Consider the following 13,090-nt stretch of genomic DNA (forward strand, 5'->3'; position numbering starts at 1 on the left):
GGAGTAATTGCAAATTGTATTATATTTTTAATTTCAGTGTTCAAGTGTTCATTGATAGTGTATAGAAATGAAATTGATTTTTGCATGTTTGCCTTGTATCCTGTTACCATGCTGAACATATTTATTAGTTCAGTAAGTTTTACTTCAGTGATTTTCTATGAAGACAATTATATTTTCTGCAAATATAATTTCATTCTTCATTTCATATATCTATGGCATTTATTTGCATTTTTGGTCTTGTTGCATTGGCTCAAAAGTAGTGATAGAAGACAACCTTGACTTTTTCTCAATCTTAAGCAGAAAGTATTTAGTCTTTTGCCATCAAGTATAATGTTAGTTATAGGGTTTGGTAGATGTTCTTTTCCAAATTGAGGAAGTTCTCTTCTATTCCTATGGGATTTACTAAAAAGGATTTTTTTTAAGTGTAAAATGGATGTTGACTTTTGTCAAATGCTCTTTCTGCAGTGATTGAAATAATCATGTAATTTTTTCTTCTTTAGCCTGAGTTACACTGATTTAGTTTTGAATACTAAACCAGTCTTAGATCCCCGAAATAACCCCCACTTGGTTATGAGACATGATTCTTTTAATACATTTTGAATTCTGTTTTCTGATATTTTGGTGTGTAGTTTTTCTTTGGACTGTATTTTGTTGGGGATCACAATCAAGTCAAGATGGCGCCTGGCAGTTTGCCAGGAGGAGTGGTTTGTGAGGCAAGGACACCAAGCCATTAAGATGATGGGGATTCCTTATTGGCTGACTGTTGTATCTAGATGATGCTAATTGAGTCAAGCTGTGTATAATCAGTTAGGCATATATACCTCTGCTGTTCCGCAATAAAGCAGCTCCCGCTACCTTGGGTGCCCGCTACCTTGGGTGCCAGCTGAGTTCCTTCGCAATAAAGCAGTTCCCGCTTGAACCTTCAAGTTGCTTGTCACCTCCTGGTTATTATGCCCAGCAGGTCTGCGGCAGTATTTGTGTGTGTGTGTGTGTGTGTGTGTGTGTGTGTGTGTGTGGTCAACACTACTTTCATAAAATGAATCAGAAAGTGTTTCTGACTTTCCTGTATTCAGAAAGAGATTGCATGGAATTGTTAAATGTTCTTTAAATGTTGAATAGAATTCTCCAGAGAAGCTATCTAGCCCTGAATTTTCTTTGTGGTAAGTTGTTTGATTCATTTTCCTTATTAATTATACAGTGTTATTCAAATTTTATAGCTCATTGTAAGTTATAGTGGTTTGAGTTTTTGGAGGAAGAGGTCCATTTCATCTAATTTATCAAATCTTTGTATATACATTTATTTGAAGTATTCCTTGTTATCTTTTTAATGTTTGCAGAATCCTTATGGATATCCTCTGTCATTCCTGATATTGGTAATTTTAAAATTTTCTATTATTTCTTTGTTATTCTTGCTGAACATTTGTCAGTTTTATCTTTTTTAAAAAAAATAGCTTTATGTTTCACGTATTTTATCTATTTATTCATTTTCAATTTCAGTTTTTCATTCTCTTTACTCTTTTCCTTATGAGGACCCATTGTAATTACATCGGTCCCATTCCAAAAATTGAGAATATGCTCCCCTTTAAAACTTCTTTTTTTAAGTATTCATTTTTAGTTGCAGTTGGATACAAAACCTTTATTTTATTTAATTATTTTTATATGTTGCTGAGGATCCATCCCAGGGCCTCGCACGTGCTAGGTGAGCACTCTATTGCTGAGCCACAGCCCAGCCCCCATTTAAAACTTCTTAACCACCTCTGCAAAGTTCCTTTTGCCTTGTAAGGTAACACATTAACAGGTTCTAGGTGTTAGAATATGGACATCTTTGTGGAACCTTTATTCTACCTACCATCTGTGGCTTCCAAAGATCTATGTGTATCCCACATGCAAAATGTATTCACCCTATTCCAAGGCTCCCAAAAGTCTCATCCCACTATAGCTTCAATTCAAGTCTAAAACCTCATATTAATTTTGTGACTTTGCAAGCCCAAATTTCATTGTCTAAACCAGTCATGAGTGAGGTTGGGAAAAAGAAAATCCATCCTGGTGCTTTTTTTTTTTTTTGCCTGTACTCTTTGGTAGTTCTGGGTTGTCATCTTCAGTGCTAACTCTGGTATGTATGAGGCAAGAAGTAAACTCAAGAAACTCCATCATGCCATTCCCGTGGTCCTGAAATTCCTGAAAGTTCATTCTTCTTCATCCATTTACAATCTTTTTATGTTTTATGTATGATGGCTAGGTGTTTTGTTTGTATTTAGTGAGAAGCGAAGAGAAAAGTAGATCGACTCCATATTCCTGGAATTGTTAAGTCCAACAAATCATGCTTGCAAAAGTTATTTAAGATACCTTACAAAGATAATTATCTTTTCTTGGGATTTTGCTGTCAAATTCTATGTAGTAATATTTTTCCCAATAAGGAATTCCACTTTGTTCCAGTAGTTACCAGTATCTAAACATATCTTAAAATTGATTGATAGGATAAAAAGACACTTTATCTTGCTATAAGTATACTTGAGAGCATTTTGAAAAGCCTTCAGTAAATGCTAAGGAAATCATATTTAATTAATCCAGGTCTTTAATTTAAAGCAGCTTGGTTAATAGAGATTAAATTAATTTTTCAGAAATCCATGTTATCTTTCAAATTTATCTGGAATTTATTCTGTAAATTAATTTTAAAATAATCATGGCCAATGCCAACTAACAGTTCCTTTAATCATTCATCACTAATTGGAAAAAAAATGTAATAAAATTACTGATCAAAGTAAGTGTCCCAATTTAGAGAGAAATATATTTTTTTAGTTGGAACAAGTTATGCATATAGGCAAGCGAAATAACCCTTAGCTGTGCTTTCATTCCAGGAATGCACGCACATATGAGTCACAAAATTTAGCCAAGTACAGAATATTGGGCACAAATTATTTTTCTAGTTCTTTAGAGATACCAAATGTGTGCCAATTATTACAGAATATATTAACTTCCAGGCAGTGTTCTGTTGTGCTTCAAAAAGCATGAGTAAAAGTCATGAAAAAACTCTTTAAATATTAAATTATCAGATAAATATGTATTACTGAAGCATTTTCCTTTAATTTTTTATTTTGAAAAAAGCTTAAAGTTACATAAATGTTGCAAAGGTATTATAATGAATTCCCCAACAACCTTCATCTAGATTTATTGTTAGGATTTTACCACCTTTACTCCCCCTTTTTTTCTCTCCCTCTCTTTCTACATATGTATAATATTTAAAATAATAAACATTTCATTTTGTGACATAGATAATATGATACATTTAAATATTATATGTATAGTTTAATATATTATATTTATATTGTGCATTTTAATAAATATTATTAATAATCATAAATAATAAATACATAAATTCAATAATTTGCCAGCAACATGACCCTTTACCTCTAGATTCTTTATTTGGCATATACTAAGAAAAAGAATATCTCTTAACAATACTATCACCGATTTCTGAGATTTAAACATTAATGAAGTCTTGTTATCTAATATATTTTTCCAACTGCACTAATAGTACTAATTGTACTTCCCCTGTCATGATCCATGGTATTGTCCATGATTACCATTGCATTTAATAGTCATGTCTCTTTTGTCACATTTTATATGGAAGAGCACCTCACAGTATAGATCAGTTTTACACAATGATCCACAACTTATGTTTGTCTGATGTTATCTTTTAATTTTTTATACCTTTATTTAGTTATCTTTATGTGGTGCTGAGGATAGAATCCAGGACTTCACACATGCTAGGTGAACCTTCTACCACTGAGCCACAACCATAGCCCTTATCTTTTTTTTGGATAATAATTCTTTTTAAATTATTTTGCATATATTTATGGTGTCAGAGCATGATGTTCTAAAATACATAAATACATTGTTGAATGGATGAATCAAGCTAAATAGCATATAGATTACCTCACATACTTATTATTTATTTGTGCTGAGAACACTTAAAAATCCTCATTCTTTGTTACAACTTTTATTGTATACACGTACTACACAATATACACAGACACTTCCCCTGGATAGGCATTTATTTGTTCCCAACATTCTGCAACTGCAACTTATATCACAATAATTAGCCTAGTATATATTTATTATTATGTTGTTGGAAGTATAAAACATTTCAACATTAGTTTATTTACAATGTCTATAACAATTAGACATAAATCTCAATTGCCACTATTGGTATTTTAAGAAGTACATACCAAATCAGACCACCAGTCACCCACCTGTGATCTTAAACCAATTAAAAATAGATAAGAATTAATAAGTTAAATAGAGACCAAAGCAGTCCTCTTTGTTACTGATTAATCTTATAAGAAGAAAGGTGGTTATAATAGAGCCTTTGAAGCCCTAGATCAAATCCCTCAACTCATCTCCAATTTAATATTTAAAATTTTTTATTATTATCATTGTGGTGATGATATTGAACCCAGGGGTGCTCTACCTCTTAGCTATATCCCTATCCCTTTTTGTTATTCTTTTTAATTTTGAGGTGGAATCCCATTAAAGTTACCAGGTTGGCCCTGGACTTGAGTTTCTCCTGCCTCAACCTCCTACATAGCTGGAATTAGAGGAGTATACCTGGCACCCACCTGCAATTTTAGCTACACCTGTTAGCAATACTTTCTGTGTCTTAATAACATCCTAAGTCAATCACCCACATTTTCTGTAAACCCCCAAGAACTCAGCAGTCTAATAGAGCAAACAGTTGTAGGAGTTCCAAGGGGTAAATCTGTGACCAATGAATGATAAGAATTGGTAGACAAATGCTTCATCTCAGAGGGATAATTCTAAATGTATTCTACATGATTTCTCAAAGAGATTGACTCCAGTGTTCTATATCATTTACTTGTTCAATAACACGTTCTTCATCCATTTTTCTTCCTATACTGTCCTATTCTACTCATTACCTCACTCTAGCTTCTTGGAGTCACAAATAAACTACTATCTGCCACCAAGTCCTCTTCTCAGACTCTGTATTAGGACGGAAACTGAAATAAGATACTTGCTTAGACATACAGCAATTAGATAAAATGTCACCATTAGAGAGATTTACCCACCCAAGCTGGGTAAATTGCAATGCCTATCATGTGGGTTCCTATTCTAAAACAGTTGCCATGGATAAGATCACAATGTGTGCAGCAGGTCATATAGCTTAAAAAAAGAAGAGACCAAATTATTTTTGAACAGTTCTTCTAAGCTCTTCAGTCAGATAACTCACTACACCTCTCTGAATAGGTGTAAGTGTGGGAAGGCAGGTCAGTAAGTTGGACAAATATCATTGTAATAAAAAAATCAAAACATAGGAGATATAGTGTTCCCACCTAATAACTTCTAGTCAATATCCTATGGAATAAGTTATCTAACATGTGAAAGACTGATGAATATGGCTAGTTATACTTTAATAAACTTAATGAGGTGGTACAGTTTCAGTTCTTTTAAAATAAACTTTCTTAGATGATGTGAGGAAAAAAGGAAAACTTTTACACTGTTGGTAAGATTGTTACTTAGTACAACCACTGTAGAAATCAGTATGGCGTTTCCTCAAAAGAGTAGGCATGGAACCACCATATGACCCAGCTATAACACTCCTTGGTATTTATCCTCAGGAATTAAAGTCATCATACTGTAGTGATACACGAATGCCCATGATCATAGCAGCACAATTCACAATAGCTATTATGGATCCAGCCTAGGTGTCCATCATTGGGTGAGTAGATAAAGAAAATATGGTGTATATACACAATGGAGTTTTACTCATCCATAAAGAAGAGTGAAATAATTCATTGCAAGAAAATGGACAGAACTTATGAACATTATATTAAGAAAAATAAGCCAAACTCAGAAGGTCAAAGGTCATATGTTTTCTCTCATATGTAGCAGCTAGAGAGGAAAAAGGTAAAAAAAGGTGAAGGGGAGATCTCATGAAAATCAAAAGTAGATCAGTAGAGGAAAGGGACCTGGGGAGAGAGGACAGAATAGAAATGGGAAATACCTGTGAATGACATTGGACAAATTATTGTTATATTGTGTATATGTATGAATATGTAATGGAAAACACCACCATGGCATACAACTATAATACACCAATAAAAATATGAAAAAAACTTTCCTTTTTTTGAAGATGTAAAATTATCTTTGTTTGAAAATGACATGATCTTATATAGAGAAAACCTTAAAAACTCCAGAGCCCCCCCAAAACACTAAAAACAATAAAATAAAACCAAACCCAACTGTTAGAATACACACACACACACACACACACACACACACATTCAGCAAAATTTTAGGATGCAAAATCAACATAAAAATCAGTCACATTTATTTTTTTAATTTTAATTAGGTATATATGACATAAAAATGCATGTTGATTCATTGTACACAATTGCAGCACAACTTTTTATTTCTATGGTTATACACAATATAGTGTCACACCCTATGTGCAGTCTTACATGTACCTAGGTAATGATTACCATCTCATTCCACCATCTTTTCTGCCCCCATGCTCACTTCCCACTCTCCCTCCCCTTTGCCCAGTCAGAGTCCCTCCATTATTCCCATGTCTACCCATCCCCATTTTGAATCAGTGTCCTCTTATCAGAGACAGCATTTGGCCTTTGGTTTGGGGGGATTGGCTTACTTCACTTAGCATGATATTCTCCAATTCTATCCATTTACCTAAAAATTCCATGATTTTATTTTCTGTTAATGCTGAGTAATAAGTTTGCAGATGGATGAGTGTTTTCATAAAGTAATCCCATAAAATAACCATCCAGATCAAGAATTAGAAGCCCAGAAGTTCCCTCCCTCTGTGCCATCTCCCAGATAGTTCCTCTAAAATGAAACTACCATTGACTTCTCTCCCCATAAATTAGTGTTACCAGCTTTTGAATTTCATATGAGTGGACTCACACAGTATATTCTCTTTTGTATTTGGCTTTCTTTGTCCAGAATTATGTTTGTGAGATCTAGTGAAGTAAGTACTTGTAGCTATGGTTCATTTTTATTGTTGTGCAAGGTAACATTGTATTATTATATGACAAGTTATTTTTTACTTTGTTGATGCACAATAGGTTAATTTAAAATTTTAAATATTATGAATAATAGTGCTATAAATAATCATACATATCTTTGATGTATGTATGTATACATTTAAGTTGGCATTCTAGGATTAGGTGATTGTGTTCTAGGGTATGTGTATGTTCAGCCTCAGTAAATATTACCAAATGAATTTTCAAAGTTAATTTGCACTCCTACCAGCAATATATTAGGGTTCCACTTGCTCTACATCCTTGCAAATTCTTGGTATTATCACATTTTGTCTTGTTTTTAATTTCAGCCTTTTTGATAAAATTTACACTAGTATTTCTCTGTGATCTCAACTTGCAATTCCTTGATGACTCATGAAGTTATGCACCTTTTCATATGTTTATTGCACATCAGATATCCTTTTTCATGAAAGGCCTACTTGAGTCTTTTGATCATTTTTCTTTTAGGTTGCCAATCATTTTTATTTTTGTTCAGTATTTTCATAGATTCTAGATTTTAGCCCTTTGTCATATATATGTAAGTACTATGTAGTCTGCCATTTTACATTATCAATAAGGCCTTTGATGAACATGAGTTCATAATTAAAATGAAGTCCAATTTGACAATAAATTCCTTTATAGTGTTATTTTAGTCCTACATATGAAATTATTGCCTACCTCAATATCAGGAAGTAATTTTATGCTTTCTTTTAGAAACTTTTGTTTTATATTTCCTATTCAGGTCTGAAATTTGCCTGGAAATTGATTTTTATTGGTGTGAGGTGGGAATCAAAATTAATTTATGTAGGCATTTAAATGTCTCCGTACTATTAATTGAAAAGGCCATTCTTTCCATCTAGCATGGCAGTGTCACCTTTGATATAAATCGGTCTTGTATAAGGTGAATGTGTTTCAAGATTCTAGCATATATCATTGGTATATTATTTTTATCCCTGCACCAATACCACACTATATTACTTTACTTTGGTATCTTGGTATCAGGTAGTATAAGTCTTCTGAAAGCCTCCTTAAGTAATATTATATTACTGAAAACTCAAAAAGGATTGCTTTCAATTATATTTTTTATAAACAAAATTGCTGAGATTACTGATGTGCTTTCGTGTATTTTGTCCTCAGGTTACTAGCTCAGGAAACCAATGAAGCTGGAAGGATACAAAGCTTAAATATGAAGGTCATTTGTAACTGACTTTGAGAAGCTTACTAGCTCTAGGGGAGACTTCCTCATATTGAAGAGCTGGTCTTCAATATGATCATGTAACATATGGAGTTCCATAAGAGGCAGATTCTGAGGCAAAGACTAGCATGCAAGAGGTTTATTAGAGGTTACCTTTGGGATCTATAGAAGGACATGAAGAGAAGAAAGACATCAATGAGTACAGAGAAGATGGACTGCAATATATCTTCAAGGGAAGCCATAACTGACCTTACTAGGAATTATTTCTAAATTTTTTTAAATTTATTTTTTCTTCCATATTTTCTTGATATATTGTAATTATACATAATAGTGGGATCATTACATATTCATACATATACATGATATAACAATATAACTTGGCCAATATTATTCCACAGCATTTCTCCTACACCCTTCAGAATTTGTAGAAGCAAGAAAAAGGGTACTGGCCCTTACATCTTGTTATCATCTACCAGATATAGGCTATCAGGAAAGGAGGCACTACCTTGGACAAAAATGGTTAACATTTTAGGATTGTAATTCCTGGGTCCTATGGAAAGTATAAGGCATAATTTTTAATTTTGGGTACTAGAGATTGAACCCAGGGGTGCTTAACCACTGAGCCACATCTGCAACCCCTTTTAAAAATATTGTTTTTAGAGACAGTGTCTCACTGAATTGCTTAGGGCCTCACTAAGCTGCTGAGGCTGGCTTTGAACTTGCAATGTTCCTGCCTCAGCCTCTTGAGCCACTAGGATTATAGGCATGTGCCACTATACCCAGCTTGGTATAAATTTATAAGAAAATACCAAACTGTACCATGTTACATTTCCACTAATAATGTATGACAAATTCAATTGTTCTACATCCCACCAGTATTTGGTGTTGTCACTGATTTCTATTTTAGCCATTCTGATACATGTGTGTTTATTTCATGGCTTTATTTTGTATTTATCAAATGGTTGACAATGTTGAACATAATTTTATGTGTTTATTTGCCTTTGTATAGTCTTTTTAGTTAATCTGGTCAAGTCTTTTGCCTGATTTCTAATGCAATTGTTATCTTTGAATTTTGAGTCATTTTTATATTCTATATATGAACCCATTCAATTGCATTCGTGATTTGTGAATATTTGTTACTGTCAGTGTTTTATACTCTCACTGTCTTAGTAAATTATTTCACAGAACAAAAGTTTGATTTTTTTTGCAATGCTGAGAATTGATCCCAGGGCTTCATGCATGCTAGGAAAAAGACTTACCACTGAACTATTACCCTAGGCCTGACATTTTTGATAAAGACCAATTTATTAATTGGTCTTTATGGATTGTGTGTTGGGTTTAATATCTAAGAACTTTGCCTCAACCAAATCATGAAGATTTTCTACTGTGTTTTCTTATAAGATTTTTATAATTTTATAGTTTACATTTAGTTCCTGATCCATTTTGAGTTAATCTTTGTATAAAATTTGAGGCTTAGGTTTAGGTCTATTTATTTCTTTTTGGGTCCATTGATATCCAATTGTCTAATATGATTTACTAAAAAGAGTATCCTTCCTGCACTGAATTGTTTCTTTCTTAATGATAAGTTGGCTGTAGTTGTATAGGTCAATTTCTAGATTCTAAGTTCCAATGATCTATATGTCTATAAGATACAGTCTTATGTTCATTTTTTTGATTCAATAATTTTACTTCCAGGATTCCTCCATAAGAGGTAAACATACACGAAAAAATTACATTTAGAGATGTTCACTTTGGCACGTTTCACATTCTGAAGAGTTGAAAACAATCTAATGTCTAAAAACAGGAAAAGGGTTAGATTTCAGATCTCAGCAAAATGATTCAGCTAGCTAGTACAATAATCCATTGCCTATAAGATCTAGTGATCTTGGATAAACAAAAGCCATTTAATACACAGTTTACCTCAAAACTGTGTACTCTCCAGGAGATAGAATTGAAGAGGTTCCTAAAAGCCAGAATTCCAGGAACATACGACAATTTTGTTGTAGCCCTGGATATAATACTAACCCAATAATGACAGAGTTTCAATTTTAATTCACACAAAGGAATGGGTGATAACAGCTTTACTCACTCAAAGCTGGATATAGAAAGTGAGATGTGGGAATAAAACTGAGATGCTTGAAAGACTGTGATCTCAGTGAACAGGAAATAAAAATGCTCCACATACCTACCCTGTGAGATGACAATAAATCTTCAGAGAGAAATTAAATCACTAAAACTGGGTTCCACATAGGTAGAGTCAGAATTTAGGATCGACCAAGACTATACACGAACATAATACTTGTACTGGTCCTTTGACACTCTAAACAACCAAGACAGCCTAATAGGAACAAACATAAATGCAGGTCACAAGGGATTCTTATTAAAAAAAATAATAAGCTATCCTTTAAATGAACTAACAACAAATGTTTAAAAATATATAGATGGTATTACCAACCAGGGAAAAGCCAACAGATATTATAAACAAGAGAATCAGCAACCTAGTAATTCATAACAGAAAATTCTAAAGACTTTTGAATTTATAACCACACCATCCAATATAAATGTTGTGAGCCCCAAGTGTGAATCATCTATGCAATTTCAAATACAATGAAATTTTCAGATTAAAAAGGTAAAAGAATAGATAAAAACTGTTTTTTATAATATGGTTTAACTATATTTAATGTTTTTATTTTACCTTTATTTAACATCTTTTTTATACAAAGTTTTTGAAATCCAGTACCTATTTCATACTTAATAGTGTATCTTAATTTGTTTTTTCTGTATAATTTGGATTAGCCACAATTAAAGTACTCAATAGCCACATGTGGTTAGTGACTAAAAAAGTATATATGAACCATATGACTCATTTATTCAACCATGATTCATTGAGCACTTATTGTGAGCCAGACATGGGGAAAACTACAGTGCAATAAATCAACAAAGCCACTGCCTTCATAGAGCTTAAATACCAATGTGTACAGAAGAGGAAGAAGATGGAACATGGAAAAAACAGATAATTAGCTAGAAAACATATTATGGTAAATGGTTATATGGGACATCGGAGAAAAATACAAAGTAAGACAACACTGAAAAAGAGGACTAAAAAGTGTGTGGGAGGTGTAAGGATTATAGGGGTATTATTTTATATCACGTGATCAATGAAAGCATCACTAATATGGTAATATTTGAGTGTGAACTTATAAAAAAAGAATTAAATACTGCACAATATCTGGGAGAAAAATATGGTCACTGAGATTTTTTTTTTAAAGAACTCAATACATGGATTAGACAGAGGATTAGACATAGCAGGAGAAAGGATTAAGACTCAATTCAGAAAATATGACATAATAAATATTTGAAAAGCTTTCCAGCTGCAAAATAACTATATTCTCTATAAATGACCAGAAATAGATTTTAAATTTATGACCCTATTTTTTAAAAGAAAACACCTCAATCAGCACTGTCAAATACAAATATAATGTAAGCCACATAGATAATTTAGTATTTCTAAAACTGTAAAAATATATAGCTGAAATTAATTTTAATAATATACTTTACAAGCAAATAGATAATATATTTAACCCAATATATCCAAGTGTCACTAGCTATTTTCACATGCTTATAAGCCACATGTAAATAGGAGCTACCATATTACACAGTGCAGCCCTAGGTTCTGCATAAATTATTGCAGATGGCCTTTTAAATACTTACTTAAATTCTAGCTAGATTAAACCAAGAAATTATAAAGAAAGAAAGAAGATGAAGCTGTGGCCATTCTAGGAAATTTCACTTTTCTTGGGAACTACTATTACTCAGGGTTTTATGGCTATGAAAGAATTAAGCAATATGACCTTGGAGAAACCCAGACAATGAATTACAATTTCAATTATGAAGACAGACATCCAAAGGGGAACATAAAAAGAGACACAGTGAAGCACCAAGAGAGTGAGAGTGATAGAGAAAGGGAATGAGATACTTACACATACATGTACACACACACACACACACACACACATACACGGGATGGCAAATGGGTAGTGAAAGAGAAAGGAAGGGGAGGGAGGCAGGGAGAGGCTCTTCTCTCTAGTCCAGATTTGAAATTGAATACAGGCCCTCTCCTACTTCTTGAAGCAGTAGTGTCCTCCAGTTCAAGATGTGTCTCCCAAAGTACCACTTGATAGCAGAAGACATCACTGACTTCAGTGACCATGGTTTGAAATCCATGATCATGAATTTGTCCATTTCATCTTTTAGTCAAGGCTCCACTTCTCCAGGGAAAGCAGTCTTGAAATCAATGGCTTCACAGAGTAAATGAAGAAGCTGAATTCTGCAGAGGCATGAGGTGGTAGAAGAGGTGTTCCCTACCAATACCTTACAAGTATAAATGTGTGATTAACTGATTTTGCCTGAAAACTATCTAAGAAAAATGTCAGCTCTTATGGCCTGGGTTCCTTGACTAAGAAATACATACTAACATACTACATATAAACTAAAATGGTAAATGCAAGCATCATAAGATATTTTAGACTCATTTACATTTTAACAACTATTGATTTAATTAATAAGTACATTTCTTTCTTTCTCTCTCTCTCTCTCTCTCTCTCTCTCTCTCTCTCTCTCTCTCTCTCTCTCTCTCTCTCTCTCTCTCCATATCATGGATTGAACCCAGAGGGGTTTAAACACTGAGCCACATCCACCCATCCCTTTTTATTTTTCATTTTGAGACAGGGTCTTGCTAAATTGCTTAGGGCCTTGCTAAGTTGCTGAGGCTGACTTTGAACTTTTAATTCTCCTGCCTCAGCTTCCCAAGCTGCTGGGATTACAGGTGTGCACCATATCA

This window comes from Marmota flaviventris, chromosome X (assembly GCF_047511675.1).
Source record: "Marmota flaviventris isolate mMarFla1 chromosome X, mMarFla1.hap1, whole genome shotgun sequence".
Lineage (NCBI taxonomy): Eukaryota > Metazoa > Chordata > Mammalia > Rodentia > Sciuridae > Marmota > Marmota flaviventris.